Genomic DNA, 12291 nt, shown 5'->3' with positions numbered 1-12291 from the left:
TGCAGAACTTTCGGCTGTAAAAGGGCATTGCTGGATCGGTTTGCTGAGCTCACCCAGACCTCCAGAGCAGGAAAACCAGAATGAGAGCTGCATTGTCAGTGGAAAAGCAGTTTGGAGTTGGAAATCCCACAGTGTGGGCCGCTATCATCCAAGTGTGCAAGGCCATTAAGCATCTCCTGCCGTACAAGACTGTAACTCTCAGCAGTGTGCAGGAAAGAGTGGATGGATCGATAACAGTGGAATTTCCGAACTCCAGTTGGGTGATCAACAGGACACATCTTGCTATTCTGGCACCAACTCAACTTGCCAGTGAGTACATAAACTGAAAGGGATATTTTCCCATGGGTATGGAAGCACCGGGGATCCCAAGGGATGCTTCACTGACATCAGTGTGGGCTGGCTGAGGAAGGTGCATGACGCTTGCATCTGTAAGAACACAGGACTTTTTCCAAAAGCTACAAGCAAGGACGTTCTTCCCTGACTAGTGCATTCCCACTGGCAATGTTCTAATGCCAAAAGTGATTCTGGAGGACCCAGCCTATCACTTCCTCCCCTGGCTCATGAAACCATACACTGATCACCTTGACAGCACCAAAGGAAAAGTTCAATTTCTGGCTCAGCAGGTGCAGGATGACTGTTGAATGTGTTTTTGGTAGACAGAAGCGTGCTGGTGCTGATGCTGTTTACTCACTATATTGGATCTTAGTGAGGTAAATTTTCCCATTGTGATAGCTGCATGTTGTGTACTGCATCATGTCTGTGAGGTGAAGTGGGAAAGGCTACCGGCAGGGTGAAAAGGCAAAGTGGACCAGATTTCTGCGGAATTTGAACAGGTGGACATAAGGGATATTAGAAGAGCCAATCATGGAGCTATAAGCAGAGGGAGCACCTGGCATCGATCACTGTCGGAAGACAGGATACTGGGCTAGATGGACCATTGGTCTGACCCACTCTGGCCATTCTTATGTTCTTATGAAGCTTTAAAAGAACATTTAAGTTGTCAGCCACAGTAGTGTTGTGTGATGCTTTCATGAACTAGGGTCTCTTCGTGTGTACCAGGGCCGGCTCCAGGCACCAGCTTGCCAAGCAGGTGCTTGGGGCGGCCACTCTGGAGAGGGGCGGCATGTCCAGCTATTCGGCGGCAATTCGGCGGACGGTCCCTCACTCCCACTTGGAGCGAAGGACCTTCCGCCGAATTGCCACCGCAGAGCGCGATCGTGGTTTTTTTTTTTTTTTTTTTTTTTGCCGCTTGGGGCGGCAAAAACCCTGGAGCCGGCCCTGGTGTGTACAGAGCTTAAACGGTGTGTTATTGACTCCCAGTGTGAATTTTGTAATGTGGCAGTTATGCTTGGTGTAGACTAATAAATATTCACTTGGGTTTCCAAAAAGAGAACTTTATTGCATGCAAAAAACAGGAAATAATGTTCAAATGAAAATATGCTTCTTTCTTTCTCTTCCTGATCAGGGAACGGTTCAGCAGGCATGGAGGGGGGTCACCACATGAAAGGCTTCTGAGTAAAACAGATGGATACAGCATTCGCTTTACAGTCACAGTTACATTATTCCCTTAAAGACCTTTGATAAGAAATGAAAATTGTCACATTAGCTTTGAAGCACCTTGTTTACAGCACCACTCTGCACCTCAAGCCATAGTGAGTATGGACTAGTGGCAGGGGAACGGGGAACTGTTGCAGGTTTAGATACTGGGCACCTTGTCTCTGGATATAGGGAAAATCCAGTGAGTATTTCCACTATTTTCACAGGCTGTGGTGATTTTGGCTGATACCTCACTGAGTCCTGAGGGTGATGAAGGCACAGAGAATGTAGCTGCTATTGGTGTTCCAAAGCTAATAGTCTATTTATAACAGTGGTGCTAGCGGAACATATCACAGAGTGGCATGGGAATGTCATGGGGGAAGAAACAAGGCCACCATCCCTGAAATGTTCAGGAGAGGATTGCAGAGTATCTCCATGAAAGTTCCTCAAGATTACTTGAGAGAACAAAAGGAACATTCCTGTTCAGATAAACAAAGTACTCTCTATGGGGAGAATTGTGTCCCTCCCTCATCTACCCAACCTAGCCAAAAAGAAAAAGTGGACTCCGCCTCTATTTCTTTCTTCTGACTCCATCCAAGCACAGGACAGTGATCTGATGTGGACTGTGTAATTCAGAGTGCCATACCAATTTTTAAAAATGTATTTTATAACATTATACATGTAACCCTTCTGCCCATCTAAGTTGGCAGCAACAAGGGCCGGGTTCTGTATCTAGGGGTTCCGTTTCAATAACACAATGCAAAACCGGCTCGAGCCCCCACCCAGTGACCTGGGACAATTACATACCACCCCCCCGGGTACCTCTAAGAGGCAATACTTCCCCTCTCGCAAGCACGGAGTCTGAGTGTAGCAGAAAATGTTTAATAACATGAGGTAAACGACATCAGCATAAAATTGGAAAAACACCACAAACAGGATTCATAACACAAACCATGAGCAAAACCCACCCCAGCAAATTGGGCTGTGTCCTTTCCCTTTGGTTCTTGAATCCAGCAACCCAAAAATCACCCAGAGTCCCCAAAGTCCAACACCCCCAAAGTCTCTGTCCCTGGTCAGTGCAGCCCCAGAGTAAAAGGGGGGGGCACGCAGGGTGTTAAGGGGCACCTTACGTGATCCGAGGCTGGCCAGCCGTCTGTTTCTCCGTGGGGGTTCCGCCGCAGCCTTTACCACGAGCCAGTCCACTTTCCTGCCATCCCACGAACTGCTCCACTCTACAAGCTGCTCCGCTCCACTCCGCTCCACTCACCGACCTGTGAGCCGTTCCAGCCGTCCCCACAAACAGCTCCGCTCGCCATTCCTTGGGCTACTCCAACCGGCCCCGCAAGGCTCCACGCCGCTCGCTGCTCCTCCAGTCGTCCCCACAAATTGCTCCGCCAGCTGCTGAGCAATATAGCTTCAGGCTTCCCCACTAGTTAACACAGCACTCGGTGATCTCAGCTCTTAATAACTTTAGCTCTTCTGTGATTTCAGCTCTTAGCAATTTCAGCTCATAGTATAGTAGGGGAGCCCCAGTGCTGGTGCACCATTGGCCCAAAGTGAATTCAGCTCAGCAGCCTGTAACTAGACTCCTAAGGGAATCAAAGTTAGCTCTGACATTCAACAGTGGAGAGAGGAGGTGGTGCAATTGGTGTTTCAAACCCTCAGAGGGGGCCCATACCATCAGGTACAAATACCTGTCCCCATCCTCTCTCAATTCGCTGGGTTTTGTAACCCATGCCCCTTGTCAAGCAAGTGCTACTTAGGTAATGGTGAAGGACTCACTCAGTCCTTCTGTCATACAACAGTTCCACTGGCCTTGATTCACAGAATCAGGGTAACAAAACTTTATTCTTCCTACCCCAATAATAGAGAAACTGGGGATCCCACACCAGCCAAAGTAACCACTTTAAAATAAAAAATAAAAAAAAATATTTTTAATTATTATATAATTAAATAATTATTTCAGTTGCTGTGTTTCATGCCAGGCGAGTGGGTGTGCCTATGCAAACAAGATCAGCCCCTGGAGTTCTTTTCCACACTCGCCATAATTCACCACCAGATGTCAGGGTAGAGCTCATCCTGACTCTGCTTACATACAAGCAAAGGGATCATTCACAAGTCAATGCCTTTGTTCTCTAAATGTGTGGATAGGTTGGGTGCCATTTTTAATAGGGAAGAAGGGCGGAGGGGAGGAGGGAAAGAGAGGAGGTTCAGGGCAACAAAAAGGTAAAAAATGCTTACAAGGAAAAATGTATGTATAAACTTACCCAAATGCCCGTCCCCTTCATTAGCAGGCATATCAGCACTCACCTGGAAGGACTGACTTGACTCTGGCGAAGTCTGAAACAGCTCCTGACTCACTGCCTGGTTTGTGTCTCCTTCCCTTCAAAGCACAGAAATTCCCTATGGACTCTTTTAGCAGTAAACATTGATTTTAAAATCTTCTTATGCTTTTGATTAGATTAGATTTTCTCACCCTTCATTCTGGTGTTCAGGGAGTCTCTTGGTGTGGTGAAAATTTCTTCTGGGTACCTTTTGGTCTTCAGGAAAGCTCTTTCTTCCTCAAGGCTACTTATAGTTAGAACTTTGGATGTTATGGTACCAAAACCAAATTCTTGTCCATAAACAACTTTTAGTTAACAAAAGTTCCCTCTTGGGAGAGTAGAATTATTGAACATTTCTAATATGTATCGGTTCGGCTCATCTGGGTCAGGATCAGGACACCTCTGCATTTAGGACCTCTGGAGTTTTAAAGGAAGATAGTTGGATGTCTTTGATAAAGATGAAAGATGAACTGGATTGCTTCAATGAAGAGAACAATTAATGTGATTTGGAACCATTTTTTAACAGCATCTTTCCATTCAGTTGTAGTGTGGGCTGACACAGTTCCAAAATGGGACCAGTTTATTGATGTTGGCATCTCTTTATTGGCATTCCCAAAATCTTGGGAGGTAACCATCTCTGATTTACACCTGATATATTTATTTCTTGGACAGGTCAAAGTGTCATTGCACATCTCCTACTCATCCAGTAGATGGGGCACCTATGCTATAGAAAAACTCATCTTTTCAAGGATTTGAAGCCTTTTCTTGGAGCACTTTAATTTCTTAATTAGCATTGTTAATTAAAATATATGCTAACAGAATTGTTTGAAAAGTCTTTTAGCTCCATTTTCTGTTGTCAGTTTTTCTTGAATCATTCAACAACAGTATGAAAGTTTTCTCATATTTTCTATAACTGGGCGATAATCATATTTTCTGGTTTTACTTCATTTTGAAGTTTAAAGTTTATCCTTCTTTCTTCCAGAGCAAGATGTTCTGACACCTTCTGTCAAGTCACTTAAGGGACACTGGTTAGGTTTAACATGTTTATGTATATTCTTACTTTCTAACTAACTCTTGAATACAACAATTGAAACAATTGTAGAAAAATCTAGATGACTTTCTATCATTTAGGCTACTTACTTTTTGCAGTTGACCAAGCTTGTAATAGATCATTTAACTTTTGGAAACATCCTACTAGGGCAAGGCCCTAAGAGTTTATACTGCACCTGCCTGGGGCTCTAGAGGTGTTACCATACTACAAATAATGAACTAGAAACTGACTTTAAACAGGAATGAAACTGACACTTTCAAGTCACGTTCACAGTATTGCCAACCCCAAATGCTCCAAAATCATGTCAGGCTCACCAAAAATCATGCGATTGGCTTAAAAATCATGATATTATGTAAAAATAAAAAGATGTTGTGTTCTTTTTATTTGCCTTCTGCTTTTTGAGCCTTTAGGGTGCACTTGGGTCACATTTTAAGGCTTTCTCCACAGCCACAAGGGCTAGAAACTTACTTTTTTCTTTAAGAATGAAGGCTGAAATCATCACATATCCACTTGACTCCAAGAGATGGGGATTTAAGGAAAACAATAATTATCTTGAGACTCATGACAAAATGATGAGAGTTGGCAACATTGCTTTCACTTCTGTTTAAAGATTAGTTACTTTCCAGAAGGCGCTTAAACACAACACGACAGTGATTGAGTTGCAGGTCTCACAGGAGAATATTTAAAAACAAACACCAAGAAAATTCCACATTTTAAAGTTGAAAAAAAAATTGAGTCTTCTGAGGTATCTCAGGGCCACTGCAGGCGGGAAAGGAAAATAAACAGGCACAGGAGCTCTGGGCAGCTCTTCCTCTTGGAAAAAAAGTTAGAGGGTCAAATCTTCCAGGACTTAATCAGGTAAAACTTCTATTGCTGTCAGTGCCTCCACTCATAGAGATTAACATATGCTCAATAACTATGCACCTCATACTCATCTGAGCCATCTTATCCAGGACTACACATTTTGTAAGCATTGGCTCAGGGACTATATTTTCTGACATCTTCTGAATAGTGCTGGGCACACAGATGATCCCCAGTGAATAATACAGATCATGAGAATAATCGTCGACTTTGTGGACTTTGTGGATGCAATTTCCATTCTTTTTTTCTGGAATTGGCCTGAATACAGCCGAAACCCTAAGAATTTGAGGCATAAACACATCTGATATTCACCTGACACTTTCTCATTCCTTCCTTTTCTCAAACTCAGAACAAAAAAAGGGAAAACAAAATGGCTTTCAGTAAAATCACAGAGCAGCCATTGCTCTACAACCCAGCCACCCATTGGGGGCTGTGATCTGCTCTCATCTGACTCTTGTTCTCTCTCTCTGTCTTCATCCTTTCTCACTTAAGTGCTGCTTTTCATGATGTCAACCATGACATCCTTCCCAGTTGCCTGGGACCGTTTCCTGGAGTCTCAGACAACTGGCCTCTTTTTTTGCAGCATGCAGCACAGAGATAGGCTGGTCCAGTGGATAGGGTGCTAGCCCTGAGAGACCTGAGTTCTTTTCCCTATTCCGTCCATGGACTTCCGGTATGACCTTAGGCCAGTGCCTTAGGGACAGAATTTCAAAGGGTTTTAGCAACAGAGAGTCCTGTGGCCCCTTATAGACTAACAGATGTAACCCTTCTGCCCATCTAAGTTGGCAGCAACAAGGGCCGGATTCTGTATCTAGGGGTTCCGTTTCAATAACGCAATGCAAAACCGGCTCGAGCCCCCACCCAGTGACCTGGGACAATTACATACCACCCCCCTGGGTACCACTAAGAGGCAATACTTCCCCTCTCGCAAGCACGGAGTCTGAGTGTAGCAGAAAATGTTTAATAACATGAGGTAAACGACATCAGTATAAAATTGGAAAAACACCACAAACACAAACCATGAGCAAAACCCACCCCAGCAAATTGGGCTGTGTCCGTTCCCTTTGGCTCTTGAATCCAGCAACCCAAAAATCACCAAGAGTCCCCAAAGTCCAACACCCCCAAAGTCTCTTGGGTCCAGCAACCACCCAAAGTCCCCAAAGTCCAACAACCCCCAAAGTCTCTGTCCCTGGTCAGTGCAGCCCCAGAGTAAAAGGGGGGGGGCACGCAGGGTGTTAAGGGGCACCTTACGTGATCCAAGGCTGGCCAGCCGTCTATTTCTCCGTGGGGGTTCTGCCGCAGCCTTCACCATGAGCCAGTCCACTTTCCTGCCATCCCACGAACTGCTCCGCTCTACAAGCTGCTCCGCTCTGCTCCACTCCACTCCGCTCACCGACCTGTGAGCCGTTCCAGCCGTCCCCGCAAACAGCTCCGCTCGCCGTTCCTTGGGCTGCTCCAACCGGCCCCACAAGGCTCCACACCGCTCGCTGCTCCTCCAGTCGTCCCCACAAATTGCTCCGCCAGCTGCTGAGCAATATAGCTTCAGGCTCCCCCACTAGTTAACACAGCACTCAGTGATCTCAGCTCTTAATAACTTTAGCTCTTCTGTGATTTCAGCTCTTAGCGATTTCAGCTCATAGTATAGTAGGGGAGCCCCAGTGCTGGTGCACCATTGGCCCAAAGTGAATTCAGCTCAGCAGCTTGTAACGAGACTCCTAATGGAATCAAAGTTAGCTCTGACATTCAACCGTGGAGAGAGGAGATGGTGCAATTGGTGTTTCAAACCCTCAGAGGGGGCCCATACTATCAGGTACAAATACCTGTCCCCATCCTTTCTCAATTCACTGGGTTTTGTAACCCATGCCCCTTGTCAAGCAAGTGCTACTTAGGTAATGGTGAAGGACTCACTCAGTCCTTCTGTCATACAACAGTTCCACTGGCCTTGATTCACAGAATCAGGGTAACAAAACTTTATTCTTCCTGCCCCAATAATAGAGAAACTGGGGATCCCACACCAGCCAAAGTAACCACTTTCAGTTGCTGTTGTTTCATGCCAGGCGACTGGGTGTGCCTATGCAAACAAGATCAGCCCCTGGAGTTCTTTTCCACACTCGCCATAATTCACCACCAGATGTCAGGGTAGAGCTCATCCTGACTCTGCTTACACAGATGTATTGGAGCATAAGCTTTCGTGGGTGAATACCTACTTTGTCAGACGCATGTTTTTAGGCACCCAAAGATGCAGCTAGGCATCTAGTGGGGTTTACAAAGCACCGAACCTTCTAAGCACTTTTGAAAATCTCACTAAGTGCCCAAATACTGTTGAAAATCTGGTCTTTAGTCTCTGTGCCTCAGTGCTACATTTGTATAATGGGGATAACAGTACTGCTCTCCTTCACAGAGGGGCTGTGAGGAGAAATAGGTTAGACATTGTGAGGCGCTCAGATACTGCGGTGATGGGGCCACATAAGTACCACAGGTAGAGTGGAAACTTCTCTATATGACTGCTATCCCTTCCCTTGGTTTTGGCCCCTTCTTTTCACCTATCCCCCTGACATCTCCCTCTTTTTTGAATGTAACCTTGGCTGTATTTCTTCTATGCTGATAATACGGGCTGATAAACTCATCCCCTGCAGTTTCTCTTCACCACCATGCAGAGGGATTCCTGTTTTACAGATCTAGGAACTGGAGTGCCTGGCAGTGCTTTCAAGCTTATCTAAGGACTTCCAGATACTTTATTTAATTTAATTACCAGCCGTTTCTTATCTTAATCACCCTGCCTCTGTTTATAAAAAGAACAGGAGTACTTGTGGTACCTTAGAGACTAACAAATTTATTAGAGCATAAGCTTTCGTGGGCTACAGCCCACTTCTTCGGATGCATATAGAGTGAAACATATATTGAGGAGATATATATACACACATACAGAGAGCATGAACAGGTGGGAGTTGTCTTACCAACTCTGAGAGGCCAATTAAGTAAGAGAAAAAAACTTTTGAAGTGATAATCAAGATAGCTCAGTACAGACAGTTTGATAAGAAGTGTGACAAGGGGAGATAGATTCAATGTTTGTAATGGCTCAGCCATTCCCAGTCCTTATTCAATCCTGAGTTGATTGTATCTAGTTTGCATATCAATTCCAGCTCAGCAGTCTCTCCTTGGAGTCTGTTTTTGAAGTTTTTCTGTTGTAAGATAGCCACCCGCAGGTCTGTCATTGAATGGCCAGACAGGTTAAAGTGTTCTCCCACTGGTTTTTGAGTATTATGATTCCTGATGTCAGATTTGTGTCCATTAATTCTTTTGCGTAGAGACTGTCCGGTTTGGCCAATGTACATGGCAGAGGGGCATTGCTGGCACATGATGGCATATATCACATTGGTAGATGTGCAGGTGAACGAGCCCCTGATGGTATGGCTGATGTGATTAGGCCCTATGATGATGTCACTTGAATAGATATGTGGACAGAGTTGGCATCGGGCTTTGTTACAAGGATAGGTTCCTGGGTCAGTGTTTTTGTTCAGTGATGTGTGGTTGCTGGTGAGTATTTGCTTTAGGTTGGGGGGTTGTCTGTAAGCGAGGACAGGTCTGTCTCCCAAGATCTGTGAGAGTAAAGGATCCCTGCTTGCCCTCCCTGCCCAGGCAGAGACGCCTGCCTCTCAGAGACAGTGGCCATGTAGTGCGCTTGGTTCCCCCTCCCTGGCATCTGGGTGACTGCCTCTTAGGGGGTGAGGGGTGGAAGGGAAGAGGCAGTAGGGAAGGGATAGAGGTGGGGGCGGGTAGGAGAGGAAAACTATCAGGGGAAATCTTCATAGCAGTACAATCTCTGCCTTGTGGGGTGTGGATGGAATTGTCTCCTAAGGCAAGGCAAGGCAAGGCGAGGCAAGGTGGGGGGCAGGGATAGCTCAGTAGTTTGAGCATTGGCCTCCTAAACCCAGGGTTGTGAGTTCAATCCTTGAGAGGGCCACTTAGGGATCTGGGGCAAAATCAGTACTTGGTCCTGCTAGTGAAGGCAGGGGGCTGGACTCAATGACCTTTCAAGGTCCCTTCCAGTTCTAGGAGATAAATTAAATGAATGGAGATATCCTATCTGCTGTGCTCTCTGTGAGCTGAGGGGTGAAAACATTGTGTTTAGTCCATGTGCTCTGGCAAACACAAGTCCAGGCACCATGTTGGGGGGCAGGGAGAGTAGCCTGATTTTCCCTCTCCTATCAGGGGAAACCTGAATTGTCTCCTAAGGGAAGGGCTTGTCTTGTGATCATGTTGGGAGGAGGAGGGGGGTATTGCTGAGTCCCAGGGTTGAGTAATTCTCTGGTGATGGTGGTCATTAAATTACTAATTGTCATTCACTTGCTGCACACAATGGCTGGTGATGGTTGTTTAACATCCACCCAGCCATTTGGTCAAGTGCCTTATTTCTTGGGAGTTGCCTTCTGTAACTTCTCTAATTTTATCCCACTCTCCTGTGAGTAGAAATTCAGGTTCTAAGGACCTGGTGCCTGGATCCCATACTGCCTTGCACTAGGATTGGGAATTAGTGCCCTGCAACTCCTCCTATTGTGCCAGTGTAGATCCTGCTGTTAGTACAGCTATTTGCAGGTGCCCTTGTGTTTAGCTGAACCTTTGGACTCAGTTTAGTGGGGATGGACTCAGAGACTGTGAGCTAAACTGACACTACTATCCTGCTGTGTGGATCCCAGTGTGCTTGTACTGTGAATTTGTGGCATACACATGTGGCTATATTTATCTCATTGTGCTGGTGCTACTTCCTTGGTGTGATGATGACATTATGCTAAGATGAATCGTGAAAATAGTGTCCTGGTGTGATGGTCACTCTGTGCTGTTCATGTGAATCTTGCATTTTTGTATGCTGTGTTGGTGTAGCCCTGTTGTTCCCAGGAAATTAGAGCCACAAGGTGGGTGAGGTAATATCTTTTATTGGAGCAACTTTTGTTGGTGTGAGAGAGAGACAAGCTTTGGAGCTTTCACCGAGTTCTTTCTTCTTCCTGAAGAAGAGTTCTGTGAAAGCTCAAAAGCTTGTCTCTCTCACCAACAGAAGCTGGTCCAATAAAATATATTACCTCACCCACCTTGATATATATTACCCCCCCACACCCCCCATATTACCTCACCCAGCTTTCCAGGAGTGAGTTTTCATGATGACATGGGAAGTGCTCTGATTGGTCCTGACTTCTCTGTATCAGCCCCTCTAGCTTGCACTGCAGCCCAGCCCAGTACCTGGGGGCTGGGTGCCTGCAGCGCTGAGACTCTGAGATCAGGGACTCACAGACCCAGCTGGGAGGGGAAGGGCACTCCTCCTTGGCCTCTCTTTCTTGCTTCCTCTTTTTCCCGAGTGGCCTCATGATGCACAGAGCCAGCATAACTACATAACATAGTCTTTAGTCCAGGCAGGTGGTCGTCTGAGTCTGACAGGCTCAAGCCCCAGTTCCAGTGCACTGTCTTGTTGTGTTGGTTCTACGGTGAAGTCATCCAATGCAGACTGGGTGTTGGCATAATCTCCTCTTGGTGCATAGGCAGGTGGAAGATAAGAAGCATTCCATACCCACCCATCAGAAAGTCGAAAACCTGGAATCTTACGCAAAGGGGACCATAAATTCACAGCTCCTCTTAAAATCACAGAGAAGAAGGGACCTTACACCAATCAACTTTCTGATGGGCGGGTATGGAATGCTTCTTATCTTGCACCTGCCTATGCACCAAGAGGAGATCATGCCAACACCCAGTCTCCTCAACTCCTCCCCCCTCCTTCCTGCTTCCTGTCCTTTCAGACTCCCAACAGCCAGTGCTCCCAGTTCTAATAATCACATGCAGCATCTAAACACCACACAATGCCGCATTAAGCAGTATTCATTTTTGAAAGTTTTTAATAAGCCAAGGCGGGGGGGAGGAGGGAGGGGCACAAGGTGGAAGTTTCGCCTAGGGTGAAAAATATCCTTGCACCGGCCCTGCTATTCACCCAAGTCCTCAGCACCGAGAAGCCATTGGCACTGTCCCAGACACCAACAAAATCCTCAGCTCTGAAAAGCTCTCTGGCGCCATCTGCTGATCCTTTTAACTCTCACACCACGGCACCACAGGAATTCACACATCTGTCAGGCCTTACTCTATCTGACCCTCTGGATTCTCCTCCCTTCAGACAGGACCTATACCAAGTCTCACCCACTTCACAGTCAAGACACTCCTCACACTTTCCCTCACGCCCGGCACCTCCTTTCCCTAGGAGAATGGGTCTGAAGAGTATCTTGCCCCATCGACATTGGGGCACTTAACATCAACTTACCAGCCTTACCCGCCCACAACTCAGGGAGCCCAGCCCTTGCAACCATACATTCCCTTCCCACCTAATTGGCCACATTGGAGTCCCTGGGCCATGTATAGTGCACAATTTGGTAATCCTCCACCATGTCAAACTCGCGGGCCTCCATCCATCTCCTCCTCAACAGCCTCCCGGCCTCCAGAACCACAACCTCTGCAAGTACCATCAAAGGAGGAGGAACTGGA

This window comes from Emys orbicularis, chromosome 14 (genome assembly GCF_028017835.1).
Source record: "Emys orbicularis isolate rEmyOrb1 chromosome 14, rEmyOrb1.hap1, whole genome shotgun sequence".
Classification (NCBI taxonomy): Eukaryota; Metazoa; Chordata; order Testudines; family Emydidae; genus Emys; species Emys orbicularis.
Note: the sequence above shows the minus strand (reverse complement) of the source record.